This window comes from Carettochelys insculpta, chromosome 4, assembly GCF_033958435.1.
Source record: "Carettochelys insculpta isolate YL-2023 chromosome 4, ASM3395843v1, whole genome shotgun sequence".
NCBI lineage: Eukaryota > Metazoa > Chordata > Testudines > Carettochelyidae > Carettochelys > Carettochelys insculpta.
Window position 1 is genome coordinate 86978059 of NC_134140.1, and position 20667 is coordinate 86998725.

The 20667-nt window shown below is 45.6% G+C and overlaps 1 protein-coding gene across 6 annotated transcripts in view; it reads right to left on the reverse strand.

Moving 5' to 3' along the window:
- Window positions 1–20667, reverse strand: part of SMAD1 (SMAD family member 1) — a 65185-nt gene that overhangs the window by 39552 nt on the left and 4966 nt on the right. For 3 of the 6 annotated variants that reach the window (XM_074993244.1, XM_074993243.1, XM_074993245.1), the window contains one exon: window positions 712–816. The exons of 2 other annotated variants lie outside the window; for them this stretch is intronic. The gene's annotated coding sequence lies outside the window, so the exon portion shown is untranslated. Of the gene's footprint in view, window positions 1–711; window positions 817–5738; window positions 5850–20667 lie in introns of those variants that run through there. One more of the 6 variants, XM_074993247.1, reaches the window with a different exon arrangement.

Consider the following 20667-nt stretch of genomic DNA (forward strand, 5'->3'; position numbering starts at 1 on the left):
TAACCAGCATAACTACTATTCTTTAAAAATAAAATCATACTCTTAACCAACACAGGTATCCTGATTCAAGTGAAATATAGACCACTTATCAGTTTAATACACAAATTCACAAGCGACTGCCAGACAGACACCATTTGAAACTGGAATTAGGAATTTTTTGAACGCTTGGTAAATGCCCTGCAATAGACACAGTGCTACCTAATGACTAGTGACTTGGAAGACTCGAGTTCTAGTCCCAGGTCTGCCATGGGCCTTCGGGGTGCCATTCACCCCGTTGTTTCACTTGTGCCTGTTTCTCCACCCTTGAAATAGGAATAAAATTTACTCTGTGAGGTGGTTTGAGACTTACTGATGAAAAATGCTAACAAAAGTTTGATACAACTATTTGCTGCAGGGCCCAAGGGCAAGCACTCCGAGGCTGAGACCTGCAACACAAGCCCATTGACTTCAACCAGTCTTATGACTAATGGAGACTTCCTAATTGGGGCCACCAAGGGTCCATGAATTTTGGATGTGCTCTCTTTTTCAGTCACAAAAGGAGGGGGATAGGCTACAATGGAGGAATAAAACAAAACAGTTTTCCACTGTCCCTGACATTAAGGCCTTGGTGTATTTTGCTCCAAAAGACAGAAGCTACAGACAGTAATGAACTGATCACACTGCACACCAAAACAGAATAATTTTAAAGGAAGTGTAAAAACATGCCCTTACCATGCTTACAGGAAATACTGTAGTTTCCTTTTACTGTAAAAGATCTATGTTACAATATAGTCTCCTGGTCTTTTGGTTGCTTCTGTGGGTTACTTTGTTTATGCTCTAGAACAGGAATCAAGGAAAGAAAAAGTCACTAGGTATCATTTTTCTTATCTGAGCTTCTCCATTATTAATGCGCCCTATGTTATTCTAAACCGAGAAATATGACTTGGGGTGCTGGGTGCACTTGCACTTTCTTCATGCTAATTGACTGAGACCAGACAACTGCAGAATTTCAGCGAGCACTACTAAGGTGTAATTTACAAGTTACCGGTCACTTCCTAAAATTTCAAACTTAGCTAGGAATAGTCAGTCACATGCCAAGTCAGGTCCTCTCTGCTTTGCCGATAGGCCCATAAAGGTTAAGGGCAAGAAATTGAACTCCATGACTTTTTGGTAACTAAGTATGCCAATATCTTTTCCCGCCCCTCCACAAATGCTTACAATTTGCGCTCCACATAAAAAAAACTTTTAGTTGTTGTTCAAGATGATGAACTCTGCAGATTCCACCGTATGCATACATGCAGCTCACACGTGCAATATCACAGACTTGTGAGCAGCAGTGTCTGCTGTCACTATGCATATGTCCTCTGCTGCCTCATGCTCCTGTACAAGGGCATAAAGGATGGTGCAACCGCAACCCTCTCTGTTCCCCTGCAATCTGAAGCCTGCAGTACTCAGGGAGCAGAGCCCATCTGTGGTACTCAGCCACCCACAGCAGTGCTGTCAGATGCAGGGACTCCAGATCCAGGTAAAGCAGCAGGCAGTAGTGCTGTGAGATCACCTCTGGACAACCCAGGTGACTCAATGGATATTTTCAAAGAGATCTGTGAGCCACAACTGCCTTGGCCAGTACAGGGGCAAGGACGACGACTACAGCATTATCTCTGCTGATACTGGAGCTCAATCTGGAAATCAGTTAAACAGGTAGAAAAGCCTGGAGCAAACCTCCAGCCCATCATTGGGATGGGCTTATTTCACCTATGCATCAATATTTCTAATATATGGCATTGTCCTCACTTGCAAACAAGTCTATCAGAGACAGAGTATCAGTGGCACTATCCATCTCCACAAAAACCATTCGTGGCTACTCACAGCTTGACTGCTCGGGATGTCCACTAAGCTGTGGTTGACACTAGTGGCCCTTCACTTCCTGAGAGTCACCCTGTTCTTATGTCATCAAGTCCCAAGTCTGATGGCCTCACAGACCCCCACCCCCCCCTTTTTTTTTTTTTTAAATGCAGTGCACACCTGTTGTGTTGTCCATGAAGATTTGCACAACCAAGAGCCAGGGGACCTAGTAGAACTCCACACAGAGCAGCTTGATAGCACTGTGCTGTGTGACAGTCATATGCAGCTCAAAAAAAAATCTAAAGATAGGTCCTTTCAATTTGTAGTTGATCCAACAAGCACCCCAGCCTGTCTGTGTGCCAGGGTGCACTTGCTCTGAACTGGATGGCCGTTTCTACACAGGCCACTTTCTTCGAAAGTGGTCTGCTAATAAACGGGCCAAAATATGCTAATGAGGCATGGATGCAAATTCCCCATGCCTCATTAGCATACGGTCACATGATTTGGAGTCCGGAAGACATTCTTCCAGACTCCAAAACGCGGTTTAGGAGTGTGGCCCCGGGGGGGCGGGGTGTCTTCCAGAAGGAAGTCCTTCTTCCAGAGGCCCCTTCTTCCCAAAATTTTCAGGAAGAAGGGGCCTCTGGAAAAAACTTCCTTCCAGGAGACACCCCCGCCCCCCCCCCCCGGCTGCACTTCTAAACCGTGTTTTGGAGTCTGGAAGAACGTCTTCCGGACTCCAGATCACGTGACCTTGTGCTAATGAGGCACGGGGAATTTGCATCCGTGCCTCATTAGCATATTTCAGCCCATGTACTAGCATGCCACTTTGGAAGAAAGTGGCCTGTGTAGAAACGGACGATGAGAATTAACCCTGCACTGAGAGCTGTGGAAGCCAGATCCCTGCTGCCTTCTTGGGCATTCTCCAGGGACGCTGCTATAGGAGACTGCGGCTCACCCCAGTTGGCGCTGACTGCCAGAGAGAGGACATGCATCGCCTGCTCCACAGAGACCACTGCAGAAGCCCAGGGAGGGAGATGCTGCAGTGCAGGCAGAGAGCAGGATGCATCCAGCAGTCTCACAGGGTTCAGATGCACTGAAGAAGGGGCAGCCCAGGGACTCAGGCTCACCACAGTTGCGGGGACAATGGCAGGAAGGCATCCAGGGGCTAGTGATGGCAAATCTGTGAGCGAGCCAAAGCTGGGGTGGGGGCAGGTTTCAGTCGGAACTTTTCCCCACTGACCCAGTAGCTTGAACTACAGCCACTAATAGGACCCTGGGTTGGGGCCCAGTGGAAAGGGAGAGCCTGGGCCCCCCTGATGGTGGATGAGTCTCCTCCCACCACAGTTTCTGACTGTGGCCATTGGGCTGCACAGTTAAGAGGCAGGGCCAGTTAATGGACTCTGGCCATTGGGCTGTAACACCTCACACTGAAAGGTGAATGTACAGGCATGGGTTGGGAGGAACAAAGTCAGTAGTTGCAGCCCTACTCCCTAAGGAAGACAGGTGCACACAACACCCACTGGGCGTAGTCCTCCCCAAGAGCACCACTCTGTGATCTGACAAAGATCAGACTCCCTGAAAGGGAGTGGACTGAAAAGGGGGTACCACTCTGTGTGTGTGCGCGCGCGCGCACATGCACACACACACGCTGGGTCCAACTGCCAAGCAAGCTCTGCAGTGACAGGCTGTAGCACTGAGACCATCCTCTCCAAGGTCTTGCTGGGGAACTGGCTGACCTGGAGAGGCCTCAGAAGAGGTTTGGTAAACTGCAATATCCTGTTCGTGCCTGGTGATGTGGCTAATGCTGTAAGACATGTTCATGCTGTTGTAGAGTGTTTTAACATCTGCTGAAGAACGGATACTTGTCATCTGTGCTCAGGCAGATTCACCTTTGCAAATCTGGAGTTTATTATGGCGCCGCTGAGGGAGCAAGAGATGTTTTCTCGTAGCTCACCAGCAGACCCAACAGAAGAGGGATAGAGCCCATTCCAAACTTGCTGCAGTCTTCTGCTTTGCTCTCTCTGAGCAGCTAGTCATACAGAAAGGGGCAGAACTAATTTCCCTGACTACTTAGCTAGGCCCCTAGCACCAGTATGCAATTTTGTGAAGACTCTCGGTGCCCTGGAATGCTTGAATAGCAGTATCTTGTACAGCTAATGCATTTGGTCTCTTCACAATCTAGCTCCCCAGAGATCTCAGGACGTCTCTAGAATGCTTTAAGGAGTGGAATATTAATCACTTCTTTCATTGAATATCTCCACCCCACTTAAATGGGAGGTCTTATGTGGTGTCCTGAAAATTTCTTGGTATTCCTCATCCTAAAAGTCTGCCTGACGGGCATGGCCAGTGCCATCAACCTGACCACTGCATCCGCAGCTACCTGTAAAGCTTTCTGGCACCATCTTCTCCTCCCCATGCGCCAGCACCTCTCTATGCTTGGAGCGGTGACTGGCTCCACTTGGCCCTTCTTTTCATCCTCATCTTTGTGAGGCGGCACCAGGTGCAAGGTCCATCAATAGCACTGCTGATGTCTGATGAGCCAGTGTGGATGCCAAGGCCAGTGCTTAGTTTGTTGGTACGGATGTCAGAGGGTAGCAGTTTTGGGGCTGAGACAGCAGCAGTTGGTGCTGACAGCCCTGGTACCAGAGTGATCAGAGTCAATGTGACTGGTATCTGTTTTGACTATTTTCCTCCACCTTCCTTTTCAAGGCTCCTTATATGGCATTTGCTTGGAGGGGCAATGGCTGAGAACAACCACGGGGGTTCCTTGGAGGTGGGCATCTCCAGGTTTGAAATGATACATTAGCGCACCTATTGCTCACGTAGGCATATGCCCCTTGACCTGCAAGTCCTCAATGTGAGGGATTTGCACATCTAGCACTCGTCAGGCATGTGGCTCTCCCACAGACAGAAAAGGCATTGGCTGTGCCCATTGATAAGGGATAGGAGTCCGCAGCAGGTCAGAAAGGGCTTAAATCTAAGGGCACGTCTTCATGACAGGACGATTGACCCTGCCAGGGTTGATCCTCTGGAGTTCAATTTAGTGCACCTGGCAGGACACACCCAGCTGCCTCACAGGGTCAGGGAGGCACTAAATTAGGAGTAAGAGAAGTCAACAGGAGCAAACAGGAGCAGAGATTTCATGGAAGCCCAAATTAAGGAACATCAACTCCAGCTATGTAATTAACATAGCTAGAACTGTGTACCTGAATTGGTCCATATTCTGTAGTGCAGACTTGCAGCCTTACGTTGAAAGCCCACCATGGCAGTTTGCCCAAAACACATCACCCAGCTGTATTATTTCTGCTTCTCAGCTGGGAGCCACATCTGAGAGGCTTTTTTTGCTTTTCACTTGCATATGGCCCCCAACTGATTTTCTCTCTCTGTAGGTCAGTGGCTCCTGAACCAAAAGTTTCCACACCTATGGCTTTAGGACAGTTACATCAAGGCTAGGTTCCAGGTGCACTACAGATGTTAATGCTGGTATACTGAACTTTGTTTGGGCTTTACACAGCATTGTCTACATAGCAGGATAGAAGCCAGGGACATATATATGACCCATCTGCAAATAACCACAGTTAAGTGGGGGAAAAGAGACAAAGTTTTCTAAAAGTCAGTACTTGTTCATTGGAAATAGAGGACAAATATTTTTCCACGTCTTCTGTGCTATGAAGAAAAACTGTGTGTGGATTCAGCCATATCTTCACCTTACAAAGTCAGTGAAGGGGAAAAATTTGGTTCAGCCATATTATTTCTACTTGAAAACAAAAGCAGGTTAGCTGATTTTTCTTCTAGAAGTGTCTTGAACAAATTAATTACACTCATCTCTCATTTAATGAGTACTTTACTTATGACTACGCACTAAAACAAGGAACATATATACTTACCTTTATTCACTATATGAGTGAACTTACCCTGCTTGTATGAGCGGGGTCCCTGGCTGGGGGAGGCAGGGGGGAAGACCAGCAGCCCTGTGGCTGGCTCAGCTCTAGCCCTGGGGTCTCTGGCTGGGGGTGGAGAGACCCACAGCTGGAGCCTTCTCCCTCCCTTTCTTCAGACATGCAACTGTCCGACAGCCCTTCGGCTGGGGGAAAAGAGAGAGAAGGTTCTTAGCCTGGTTCCCTCCCCTGCAATGGTGGGAACATGAAACTGAGCAGCCATGAGCTGGTCAGTTTCCCAGCCCCATAAGCCATGGGGAGACTGGAACCAGCCTGTCCCTGCCTCCCAGCTCCTGCCACTCTGGGAGCAGGAAACTGACCAGCCCTGGTGGTTCCTGGCTCCACTCCCCTTGCAGGAAAATTCAAGTTATGCGGGGGTTGAAGGAACAACTCCAGGGTTTACTGTATTAGATCCCGCTGTCTGCCCCACATGCCTCACCCTCAGCCAGGTTTTAACTGCCCCACATAGTCCCAAACTGCCTCCAACTTTAAACCCCCCCAGCAGCCCCAAACCTCCTCCAGCCTTAGAGCCCCCCCAGCAGCCCCAAACTGCCCCAGGGCTTACACCCCACCAGCAGCCCCAAACCACTCCCAGCATTAAACTCTCCCTGCAGTCCCAAACTTCCCCCAGCCTTAGATCCCCCCCGCATCCCTCAGCAGCCCCAGCCTTAGACACTCCTCCTCGTCCTGCAGTCTCTCCACTGGGGCTGCTAGACTGGATGGCTCCCCCAGCCCTACTGGTCCCAGCAACTAACTCAAGTTTTAAGGTTTTAGCACCTAGGCATAAGGTAACTGCTATCCCTAGTGACAGAGATAGCTGCCATCTCCAGCAGTTATAGCTATTGATAGATATCTGCCTGAGGCAGCAGTGTTAAGAAACTGTAAGTGGCTTCTTTTACAGCCACATGCAGCTGGGAACTGCCCAGCTGGTGACCTTTAACAAATCTAACGGGACCCACATGTGGGCCCCAACCCATAGGTTGGAAATCCCTGCTCTACATACATACATACACACACTACATGCTATTTCTGGTGCCAAACTAGTCAAATACATCAGAAAAATACCTAAACGCAACTGGTTTATGTCAAGTTATAAGTCCTTGGGACGAATTGGAGACTTTTACATGTATTAACGAGAATTTAGTGTTGCTCTTAAGAGTTCTCGCCTATGAGCAGAAATTTGGGAACCAACTGTGCTCATATAGTGAGGGATGAGTGTATTGACCACAAGTGTTTTGATACTTTCAATGAACAAGTAAATGTGTCTGATTCATTACTGACAGGTGACTAGAGACGTTCTGTGATGCTTCTGAAACTGTCTAGTCCAGGGATGGGAAACAATTTCTGATGGGGGAGGGCACACCAAGAATCTCTTAAATGGCCAAGGGCTGCACCCTTCAATGATATTAATGGAGGAGGTGGGGATCTGGGATGGAGGGCGGGCGCAGAAGGGAGCTCGGGGTAGGGGTGCAGTGGGCGTGTCAGAGGGAGTTTGGGTGAAGGAGGGGATTGTGACCCGAGGCAAGAGAATAGGGGAGTGGCTGATTTGCCTAAGGCAGGGATGGGGAAGGTGGAAAAGAGAATGTGAAGGGGAGGGGAAGGATCTGGGAGGAGTTTGTGACCTGGGGCAAGTATGCATGAAGGGGAGGGAGGAGTGGGATTGCCAGGTGCAGGCTCTGGCCAGGAAGTGCTTACCTAGGCAGCTGCCAGACAGCAGGCCAGTGGGACCCTTAGGCAGGCTACCCTCCCTTCCATGCCTCCACATGCTTCTCAGTGCTGTGCAACCCTGAGGAGGGCCTGTGTGTGCAGCCTGCACCACAAGCATAACCCAAGCAGCTCTCATTGACTGGCTTCCAGCCAATGGGAGTTGCGAGATTCTCCTAGGAGCAGGGGCAGCATGCAAAGGCCCCTTCCCCTGAGGCACGCAATGCTCCAAGAACATGACCCCTCTGACTGACCACTCTGAGTGACATGCAGAGGCATGGAAAGCAGGGAGCCTGCTGGAGGCTTCCACTGAACTGCAACACAGCGGTGGGCCAGATCTGGCCCAGGGGCCACATTTTGCTCACTTCAGTCAGGTCCAACAGTGGGCAACAATTCTGGCAGTGAGGCAACTTCATGAATTTTGGGAAGTAGTGATGGGCCATACATTTCCCCTGTATTAACGGAGCAAGGTGCAGGATTTGGGAGGGAGCTTGGGAACAAGATTAGGATCTCACCATGGGCAGGCAACTGAGGGGTGAGAGGCTATGCATGGCGCAGGCTCTAGCCAGGATGCATTTATCACTGGCAGCTCCTGGACAGAAGGACTTAGGCAGGGTGTCTGCATACCATGGCCCCACACCATTCCCAGAAGCTGCTAGCATGTCTCCGCATGCCTCTAGAGGGCAAAGGAAACAATATTGGGTCTCCAGGTGTTGTCCATGTCCACTGGCTCTGCCCTTGCTGCTCCTATTGTCTGGATTCAGGCCAACAGGAGCTGAGAGGATGGTGCTGGGGGTCGGGAATGGAGCACACAGACACCACCTCCCTTGACAATGGGTGCATGCAGACATACCAAAAACAGCCAGCCACTTCTGGAAGTGGCGCAGGACCACTGTAAGCACGAGAGGGCAGCCAACAAGCCACGTGCAACTGCAGAGCTGCAAGTTGCTAACCCCTGTAAATGCTGGGGAGTCATTGCGGGAGGAAGAGAAACGTTAGACACATCTGAATCAGCCTGCAGAGCGTATTTTGCCCATTCCTGGTCTAGACCAACAATTCATTAGAATAGTAACTGTACTGGTTGCCTTAAAACTAAATCCAAGCAAACACACAGAGCTCATTTAAAAAACAAGCAGCTATTCTTTTCCAAATCACAGACACAATTACCTTTTGCAACAGTGAAATGGCACACATTTTTGCAGTACTATTATAGTAAGGCAGCAATGTAATGGTGTGTATACGAAACATTTCAGTCATGAAAATACATGGTCCACACCGATATTTTCATAATTATAGGCAAGTATGAGATCTGCAATGTTTGCCTGTGATAAAGATGGCTTCACTCTGCATACAGCAAAATGAGGAAGAAGTCAATTAAAAAGAAAAAACAATTTCAGGTTCTCCTTTCTCTTGCATAGCTAGAGACTAGCACATTTGAAACGGTTAACAAGATTTCCCACCCAGCAAATGAATGTGTAAAAAGTATTGGTTTTTGAACTGGTGACATTCAAATGCCCTTGACTGGGATTCCCTCGTGTGTTAGGCAAGCTGCAAACACAGAGAATGACACTTCCCTTGGCCTGAAGAGTTTACCATTGCAAAATAAGAAATTTCAAGGAAGCGGAAAATACATTTAAATAAATTTGAGGCATTTTTAGAGATAAGTGGCACAATAAGTTACTTTAAAGGTGACCTAAAAGCAAAAGTGACCATTTCCTAAAACTCACATATGAGAAAAATCTCAAAAGGCCTTGAAAAAGGAAGGAGACTGTTTATCTATTCCCTGGACTCCACAGTACTTGACTGTCATTAACTGACATGGTAGATCACCTTCCCTCCCTCTCTCGTTCATTAGCAGAGGTTTGTCATAAAGCCAGCCTTTGCTTTCAAGAGGCTTCCTAAACGGATTCTTAAGTTTTGCCAGCTACTATAAAAATTAGCTTCCCCTTTCTTTAAAGCAGCAAGACAAAAACTAGGTATGTTCTCGCTTAGTCCAGGTCCACATACAGTAGGCTTTGTCCAAATTCCAGCATGGCCCACTTTTAACCAGAACTGCTGTATTAGTTCAATTTAGGCTCTGTCTACACCGTGCTTTCATAATTTTTGTTGCTGATGGGCATAGGAAACCCCTTCCCTTTGATCAAAAAAGGATTTAATGATGAAAAGCACCAGTATGGCAGCACTCAAGTCAGTGGGAGACACGCTCCCAGTGATGAAGCTAACAGTCTCCTTCCTTTTTCAAGGCCTTGTGAGATTTTTCTCATATGGGAGTTTTAGGAAATGGTCACTTTTGGTTTTAGGTCACCTTTAAAGTAACTTATTGTGCCACTTACCTCTAAAAACGCCTCAAACTTATTTAAATGTATTTTCCGCTTCCTTGAAATTTCTTATTTTGCAATGGTAAACTCCTCAGGCCAAGGGAAGTGCCATTCTCTGTGTTTGCCGCTTGCCTAACACACATGGGAATCCTGATCAAGGGCATTTGAATGTCACCAGTTTAAAAACCAATATAATGTTCAGGGTGGTTTATTTTCTCTCTCAGAGAGCCTCTCCCGGCAACAAAGAGCAGCTACACTGTGCACCTTAATGGGGCATCGATGCGGCAGCACAGCCACATTGCTGTAAAATGCAGCACAAGACACAGCCTCCGACAGATATGGCTATAGCAGCAGAAGTCTGCACTCTTGACTTGGCCTCAGTAGACGTTTTAAGGAGCTGCAGCACTCCCAATTGAAACCTTCATCTCTGACTCGGTAATTGCTGTAACTGTCTTGGGTCAGTAATTTAAGTGATATTGAAGTATGATAGACAAGTGATACTTGGCTATAATAGAGAACTAGCAGCAGCACCCTGATCATTACAGCATGAGACAGGCTTCAGGCTTAGCTATGAACAACTGAACACTATTTTGGGGGAATGTGAGCACTTGGGCAGTAATGACTGAGCTCATGAAGTAACTGGAAGGATGTAGGCGGAAAGAAGAGAAAGCTGGGAGAGCAGCCTACAATGTTAAGTCAGACAGTAGAAATGACATCTGTCATGAACTATTATTGCTAAGCAGTAACAGAGAGAGAGCCGTGCTAGCCTATATACTATCAAAACAAAAAAGAAGTCCAGTAGCACTTTAAAGACGAACAAAATAACTTATTAGGTGATGAGCTTTCGTGGGACAGACCCACTTCTTCAGACCATAGCCGGACCAGAACAGACTCTATATAGAGTCTATTTGGGGGGGGGTGGGAAGGGGGAGTACACCCTCAGATTTAACAGGCTTTTGGTTTAATTGACACCCCTCCCCCACTTGTCCGTTAAATCGGGGGTTTAACATATTGCTAGGCAATATTACCAACACTTTCACTGCTAACTGGGCTCTTAGAAGACATTTAGGGGTGAATTACAATTAACTAACAGCACAGAACACAGAGCCAGGACTGGAGGCTGTAAACAAACTTAATGGGACACCAGAAAACTTGGCCACACGCATGACACACGGACATCTGGCTAACTAAAGTCATGCCGGACCAGAGAGGTTCAACTTGTGTAACCATTATAATAGTAGGGATGCCTATGTATATAGGGAAAGTAGGCAACAAAAAAAAAAAAAGGGGGGGGGGAGGGAGCAAAAAGGTAATATTAATCACAAGCAAGTTAACCTAGGAATCCCCTTAAGAAAATAGAATCACCCAATCAAGAACGAGCTCAGAATGGCAAGAAATGGGCAAATGAAACTGAGGGGAGAGAGGCATTGTGAATAGTATGCCCTGCATTTGACAATGGTGACATAATCCAATGCCCTTAGAAGAAGAACAAAGTGGCTATTTAGAATTCCAACAGGTCACTTTAGATTAACAGTAATTTATTTCCAATTAACAGGCACAAAAATTAATTGCATATGACATGTAAAGGTCCAAGAAACAACAGATCCTGTCAAATTGAAGAGACCATACCAATGATAGGAGGCATTTATATAGAAAAATTAGAAGCCTTAAAGTAACAATTTACTTTGCAACATTGTATTTTTCATAAAGGAAAATGGGCCCCAATGACAAAAGCTCTTCTGCAATTCTTGGAGAACACCAGGAAAGGCACAAGAAGCTAAGTCATGAAAAAGATACAAAAGTACTGTGCATAGAACAGTCGAACTCACAAGTCTGCTACCCCACAAAGCCAAAGGAGCAGCTCAGAAGAGAAGCTCAAAGTTAGCTGTTGTGAAGCAGCAGCAGCCTGCATTGAAAGCTCCCGCTCTAAAATGTACACCTCCACTTTTTCTCATGAGAGGCAAAGTACACACAGCGAAAGGAAAACAGGTTGGGTGTGTTTATGACCATGAGACAGCAGAAAGAGCCTAGACAGTGCAACACCCCAGGTAACAGAGCATGCTGTGATACCAGGAAAAGGATTTATTGTTTTTAATTCTACTTGTTTCACCTTGCATTGTGTGCCATCCTCATCTGTACATCCTTGTCTCTTGTTCCTTGGCCAGCTTTCTCTCACTCAGACACACTTTGCCAACGTGATTTTAAATAATCAAAGAATTTCGCAAACACTTCAATGCTCCTAGGCTAGCACTGTTTTGTGCTCTGGGTTACTGAAGGTCAAGCCTTTCCCCCGCCCCCTCTTCCCTTGCCTCTTTGTTCAGAAAGCATGCTTCAAGGCTTGCAATTGTAATATCTTTAAATATATCAAAAAAGGCTTTTCTAGATTAAACCCTAATGAACTATTAAGGTAATACAAACAAACACTTTCATCCCAATGGAAGCACTGAACACACCAACAGGAACAATAAAGGGCCCATTATTAAGGATACTATCCTGCAAAACCAGCAATGAGCAAAAATACAAACAGGAAGATGTAATTGCTGAGATGGTGAAGTAGCCATAGCTAGGCTTCCTGAGGTAATCAATAAGGTCATGTATTCACCAGGTCTTTGTTCCACATATAGTTTTACTAAATAGGTCACTGATACAGTAATATCCTCTATGAACCAATGTAGGTCCCATCCCCACTCAAAACTAATGGAGTCAGAGGTCGAAAGATCAGAGGAGACTACAAATCAAAAAAGCCTCAGACTGACAGACTTCAATTGTGCTGATCTATGCTAGTTGAAGAGTTGGCTACACAACTGATTTTAAAGTTGATTTAAGTAAACTGTTAATCTTGAGTCAGTGTGTTTCTCCAGCACAGAGAGGCCCTAAGCATTACCTTTCCATCTAGCACAGCAGAATCACAACACAGGAAACCAAAGAAAGCGTGCTATGAGATACAAGAGCTTCAGACCAGCGTTCCCTCTATTCTGCCTATGGATGGAAAAATAAATTTTGTTATGCAAACCAAGGTATATGTGGATGCGCACCACCATTAGAAACACATGCAGCTGGCTGTGCAAGCTCTGTTAATCAGCTGGGCAGCATCTGAATCTTTCCTGAGTTGCAGTCCAAGCCCTCAGCTTACAGGGAACACTACTTCCAGCTCATTGTACACTCATCCCTCGCTATACAATCACAATTGGTTCCTAACTTTTTGCTCGTAGGCAAAAACTTGTAAGGAGGACACTAAATTCCTACTAAAATACTTGTAAAAGTCTCCGATTGGTTCCAAGTGCTCGGAGCGGCAGCAGGTGGTGCTGCTTGAGATTCTACAGAATTCCGTTTCCTGGTTTTGATTTAAAAAAAAAATATTAGAATGGCCTTTCACCTTACTCAGCTTCTTACCAAAATGAGGAACAGCAGGGATGAGCCCAAAACTTCTGAAGTTTTAAAAGTTGAAGCGATGTGCTCACACTCACTCCCCACTCCTTATCTTCTCACTGTTTTTCTGGGAAGACTTCAGTATGTAAGGGAACAAAGCTGTATAACACTAGCTTTGTCTTTTTGCATCATAGATGCATGTGAAGATTTTCTAACTATCCTATACTTTGTGAGCAACTGAAGGACCAAATAAGAAAAGGCTATTGCATTCTACCCATAATTGCACTACAGGCTGCACTTATTCTAGCCTGCACTTCTCTCTCATCCAGCAAACTCCATCATCCGGCATCATTTTAGTTATCGTGGGTGTGGACAAGTTTCCTGTGGTCCCGTAAAGTTTGTTTACAGCTACCAGTCCTGGATCTCAGTGTTCGGTGCTGTTATTTAGCTGTAATTTACCCCTACATGTCTTCTAAGAGCCCAGTAAGCAGTGGAATGTGCTAGACGATACTGACCTCCCATTGTCTGGCAAATTCTGTCGTCCAGCACTGGTCAGGTCCTGAGAGTCCTGGATGAGAGAGGTTCAACCTGTACTTTATGCTCTGCACACTAAACTACTTTTCCACTCAAAAAAGCCTATGGCAGTCACAAAAAATGTATACAAACTCTGCAAGAACAATAAAGTCCTTAGCCCCCCATGTACACACGGGCTACAGACAAGCACATGGATGGCCCCATAGCCTGTTCCTCTGAGCAGAGTGCTGGGGCATGACAGGCAGGGAGCCTTGGGCTGTATTTTGCTGCCCTTGGTCATGAGGCTGAGGGGGAGAGAGACTTTGTGCACTTCCCCTGCCCCCCAGCACAATTTCGCAGCTCCCACTGCCTAGAAAGCAGCCAATGGGAGGTACCTGGGCCATGCTTGCGGCACAGGCAGGGCCCAGAGGCCACCCTCAAATAGGGCCAAGTCCATGGAGAGCACACGGCCCTTGCAGCCAGACTCTCAGAGGCATGTGGAGGTGCAACAGGCAGGGAGCCTTCCTGAGGCTCCTATGGGGCAACTGGTCGGGAGACACCTAATGTAAGTGCCTCCCAGCCAGAGCCTACACCTGGTACCCCAACCTGTTCCTTCCTCTCCAACGTCCTACCCCCACTTCTCCCCAACCCAGGTCACAACCAAAACCCCTCTCCCAGGCCCTGCATTCCCATCCTCTCCCTCAGGTCAACCTTCTTACCCCCTCCCAGACCATACAGCTCCTCCCACACACCTTCTCCAGGTAGGAATCCTCTCCTGCACCCATACCCCCCCGACCCTGCCCCTTCCCATACCCCAATCCTCAACACCAAGCTCCCTTCTGCGCCCCAGATGCTGTAACTCCTCCATCAATACCATGGAAGAGTGCAGCCCTTGACCATTTACCAAATACTTTGAGTGACCCCTCCCGCATCAGAAATTATCGCCCATCCTTCCTGAAGAGAAAAACAACTGCATAAACATGGTGTTTTATCTACTTTGCTGTACACTTTCATCCACCTGGTAATAGTAGGAGAGGGGCCTGAATGTTCTTTCATTTAAAACAGACACTCAACACCCAGCAGAGGACTAGCTTTCTTGTTGGCCAGAAGACAATGCAGCCGTAAAGAACAAAGAGTATTTTTCTTTGTAAAGAAATATGTTATGCAATTTGTTTTGGGATTCTCTGGTATGCTGAAGATGGCCAATGGAAAGGGGGAAGGAGAAAAACACTTTGCTATTAACTTTGTGCGTTATATGTAGAGAAACTGATAGGAACTCAATCAAGCCCCCAGGTTCGCAGACATTACTAAATCAATAAGAGGAACAGTAAGAGATTTAATAGTTTTATTTTAGCAAGTCTTTCCTAGCTTCACTTCTTGCTCAGTTGTGCTTTAGAAACAATGAGAGGCTCCTTTCCACTTTATCGAGGAAATAAGCAAGTTGCGACTTGTATAGTTTTTCACCTAAAGCAGATTTGATTAATAGATAGTCTTTGCCATAGGTGCATGCAAGGCAGGAAGCTTTTCATTTTAACTCCTTTTCACTTCAAGTCACATAGAAATCTAATTACATAAAGGGTGCAATGTATTGGTAGAATAAAGATAAATATGCAGCTCGTTAACACAAGAATGTGAACAAATACAGCAAATGTTTCTCTTAGTCCCCCAAACACATTTACCTGTGGGAACTACAATAGGTTTCTTCAGACAGTCAACTAGCAGCATGCAACAATCCGTTAGTTTGAGTCATTTATATATAAATGATTCTCCACTTAACTCACTTCATTTTGTGTTAACTGTGTCTCTATTTGAGCCAACTGATTACAGCAGGTTTAATATTAAACACCTGCTTATTTTAGGCAGACAATTCATGTTCATACACATGAACATGGCATATGTACATCATGTGAAAATCATGAAGACGTACAATAACAATGTAACAGCAACGCAGGGTTCTGTGGCACCTTATAGACTAACAGAAAAGTTTTGAGCATGAGCTTTCGTGAGCACAGACTCACTTCATCACGTGCTTCTTCTAGAGGATATGCTACATATTCAGCGTTCTGCAACTACTAACTTAACGTCTTACATAACTATGCACATTTTACAAGTTTGAAATGACATTAATGTTTGATTCTTCAAGGTGTCTAATTCGTCGTGTATAAACAAAACTACACTCAGGTAACTGTAGCTAGTACCAGCTTTACTTGTTCCTCCCCAATTCATCTACGTTTATCTTCTATAATTAAAATGGTCACAGTAGTTCTAACAATATACTTGGTCTCATCCACATGTAGAAACTGCATTATTTAACTTGAGTTAAAAACTAATTAATTAGTGCAAACAAAACTGATAAAGCCAGTTGAAAAGTGACAAGTATGCCTACATGCCCCAGTTTAACTAAACAAGTTTCTAAACTGATTTTAGTTAAATTTCTAAAATAGAAGTCAAATCAAAAGCTGGCTACAAATCCTGAAACTCAATTTATACTTTCATCTGTTCAAAAAATAAAATGTGTCAAACACCACATTTGCACTTTCCTTATCACAAAGGTTTTGTGCCCTGAGGTAAGGTCTGTCAGCTTGAAGCTATGTACAATCCCTCTCTATTCAAGTGCATTATTGAGTGAGAAGGGGAAAAACAAATGATGCTCTACCAAAGTATCAAGATAAATAGTTTTAAATGGATACCCATTTCCAAGTTGTGCAATTCTATGCTGATCATTTTGATATATCATTAATACCTTCAGTGCCAAACTCGCAAGTTAAATATTACCAAACAATGTATATTTTACACTGTCTACATTAGCAACGAAGGGTCCTGTAGCACCTTATAGACTAACAGAAAAGTTTTGAGCGTGAGCTTTCGTGAGCACAGACTCACTTCTTCAGATGCTGGTCTTGGAAATCTGCAGGGCCAGGTATAAATAAGCCAGAGCAAGGGTGGGGATAACAAGGTTAGCTCAGTCAGCAAGGGTGAGGCTTACTGCCAGCAGTTGATCTGGAGGTGTGAACACCAAGGGAGGGGAAGCTCCTCCAACCCCTCCGACAGAGACAAACACCTACAGCAGGCGTGTCCAACCCGCGGCCCTCGACAGCCAGTAATGCGGCCCCACAAGCTCGTAAACTTTTAACATTATTATGTGATTTATATACATTAACTATATTGTATATTTTATATGTGGCCCAAGACAATTCCTCTTCACTCAATGTGGCCCAGGCAAGCCAAAAGGTTGGACACCCATGACCTACAGGATCTCTACCAAGCATTCTTGAAACTGCAATACCCACCTGAGGAAGTGAAAAAACAGATCAACAGAGCCAGATGTGTGCCACGAGGCCTCTTACTACAGGACAAGCCCAAGAGAGAAACCAACAGAACACCACTAGCCATCACCTACAGTCCTCAGCTAAAACCTCTACAGTGCATCATCAGGGATTTACAACCCATCCTGGACAATGATCCCCCACTTTCACAGGCCTTGGGAGGCAGACCAGTCCTTGCCCACAGACAACCTGCCAACCTGAAGCAAATCCTAACCAGCAACTATACACCGCACCACAGTCACTCTAACTAAGGGACCCATCCATGCAACAAACCTCGTTGCCAGCTCTGCCCACATATCTACACCAGCAGCACCATTACAGGACCTAACCAGATCAGCCACACCATCGTGGGTTCATTCAGCTGCACATCTACCAATATAATTTATGCCATCATGTGCCAGCAATGCCCCTCTGCTATATACATTGGACAAACTGGACAGTCTCTACGTAAAAGGATAAACGCACACAAATCAGATATCAGAAATGGCAATATACAAAAACCCGTAGGAGAGCACTTCAATCTCCCAGGCCACACAGTAGCAGACTTAAAAGTAGCTATCCTACAGCAAAGAAATTTCAGGACCAGACTCCAAAGAGAAATTTCTGAGCTACAATTCATCTGCAAATTCAACACCCTCAGCTCTGGCTCAAAGAAAGACTGCGAATGGCTGGCTAAATACAGAAGCCGCTTCCCCTCCCTTGGTGTTCACAGCTCCAGATCAACCGCTGGTAGTAAGCCTCACCCTTGCTGACTGAGCTAACCTTGTTATCCCCACCCTTGCTCTGGCTTACTTATACCTGGCCCTGCAGATTTCCAAGACCACCATCTGATGAAGTGAGTCTGTGCTCACAAAAGCTCATGCTCAAAACTTTTGTTAATTTATAAGGTGCCACAGGACCCTTAGTTGCTGTTACAGATCCAGACTAACAAGGCTACCCCTCCGATACTTGTCTACATTAGACAGCTCTAATTCAGACTGTCTACATGTCTAAATATGTTAAATCACATGTGCTGCCATATAATAAAGGTCCCTCTGCTAAGCATAAAAACATGAAATAATGCTGCAGAAACTAGTGGTAAACCACATTAATGATTTACTCATATGCTAAGTCAGCAGAACTACTTGCTTTGGATAATATTGCTCTCAGTACCTTAATATAATTTTATAAAGTCATGTTTAAAAATATTTTCTCCCCTTGTATTCCAGACTAGGCCATGTGTGCCTGAGGAAACTGACCAGAACAACTCCAATACAATTTAGCAGTTCTGGAATAAATCTCTGCATGGATACTCTAGTCCAGAATAAAGTTGATTTTATTTTGCACCAATAACTTGACTTCCAAAGTGAAGTACTGAAATTACTTTTATTACACCAAAACAAAAAAAGCAGTCATGTAGCACTTCAAAGACTAATAAAATAATTTATTAGATGATGAGCTTTCATGGAACAGACCCGCTTCTTCAGATCTATAGCCTTACCAGAACAGACCCAATATATAAGCACCATGTTAGTTATACCGACTACACGGCTATCTCTCTGTTACCACTTCTGTTACAGTTACTTCTCTCAGGCTAGTGTCCCCGCAAAGGGAACTGGGGTTTATTCAGGAATATCTAAATAAGAATAGATATTCTATTACGCAGGCATACCAGTCAATTTCCTCTTAAGTCTACAACAGAAATACAACTTAATAAACAAATGCTTTCCTATTGCTACCCAGACGGAGTGGTTTGAGCACCCACCTGCTAAACGCAGGGTGGTGAGTTCAATCCTTGAGGGGGCCACGTAAGGATCTGGAGCAAATAGGAAAGAAAAGGGAGGGTGCTTGGTCCTGCCAACAGGTCAGGGGACTGGAGTCGATGACCTCCTGAGGTCCTTTCCAGTGCTATTTAAAAAAACACTATCTAGAATCTCTCTCTCTTACAACTGGTTAACATGGTAGGTATTTCATATACTACACTGGACAGCCCTGGAGTCATACCACCACAATGTTAAAAACAGTCATTTCACTGGAAGACAAGATGAGAGGTGGTACACCAGGGGCCACAATGTTACTATGAAAAGATTCAAGACACAAAGGCATTGCTGTGCAATTAAGTATCTAATTCAATGCTCTGCACTATAGGCAAAGGCTAAAGGAAGTGGGTACATTTAGTTTGGAAAAGAGAAGATTAAGGGGCGGGGATGGAAGGATATGACAGCAAGCTTCAAATACTTGAAAGACTGTCAGAGAAAAATAGAGAAAAAAGTTTTCCTGCCCTCTGTGGCAAGAACAAAAAGCAACAGGTTCAAACTACAGAATTAGATTAAAGCTCAGGAAAAACTTCCTCACTGTAAGATCTGTAGGACAATGGGACAGATTGGCTAGGGAGGTTGTGAAAGCTTTTTCACTGGAGGTTTTCAAAAGGAAGCGGCATCTGACTTGGTTGGTTTAGACACACGGTATCCTGTACTTCTACCATTCACCACATGTAATGACCAGGACACTGTGTTGTGGCGAATTCAGGGTTGACCAACCCACAGCTCTTGAGCCGCATGAGGTTCTTGGAACCTTTACGCCTAGCTCCCACTGAGAGCTCCTCAGGGGAGAGCTGTCCACCAGCTCCGGGCACCTGCCCCACTGCTTGGCGGGAGAAGCACATGGCGGCAGTGGCTCCAGCCATTCTGGTGAGTCACTGGCATCGAATTAGAGCGGGGGGCGGATGGGGGATGCCCAGCTCTGGGGGAGAGGGAGGGCATTTATTTAGAGGAGGGCAGTGAATGTGGCAAATATGGACAGACAACAACCACAAGTGTGGCGACCTTGAATTCCTATTGGACATGACTGGTTTGGAGTAAACAAATCCTGCATTTTGGCAGGGGGCTACACTGCACTGCAGACCCTTCTAGTCCTCTGCTCCCACAAAGAGACTAGTTAAGAGAACCACTCTTCATCATACGCCTTTGATCAAATTCAACTTCGGGGCACATTCAGAGCAAACACAATCATGCAACATCGAAGTCACACTGTGGATAAATAGACATTGCAGCTGGGAGTGCATCTCCCAACACAGGTTCACAGACTTGGGCTAGAGAAGCTCACACGAGCTGATTAAAAATAGCTGCGCAAGCTTTATACAGCTGGAGCACGGGCTCAGGTTTTCAAGCCTAGGGAGGCAGGTGGGACTAGTGTCTACATCAAAGCAACAACTGTCTACACCAAGGGTGAGCAAACTTTTTACACTGGGACCCCATTTTTCATGCCTGCCACACACCCCCACCTGTCTATTGTAACAAACAGAAATTTCAGTTTTATGTTCATATGAAAAACACCCTTTTGCCATCTGTAAGAAAATAAGTGTGTACAATGCAAACACTTTATTATTAATTGGTATATAAATGTGAATACACAGACATAAAAATGTTGAAATATGTTACTGTTTTAAGGAGATTGATGAGCCAGAGATCCAGCAGCTGACTGTGCTGTGCCCCCCTTATGAAATTTTACGCCCTTCCCAGGGGACCCACCCCACACTTTGTGCACCCTGGTCTACAAAGCTATTTACTAGCACCCTAAAATAGTCCCAGTTTTTACCACACATTGGTGGATCGAGTCTGCAGGGTTCACTCCCACATGCAAAACAGACATATAATTGGATTATGTTAATCTGCCTCTTTCCTGGAACTCTGCTGC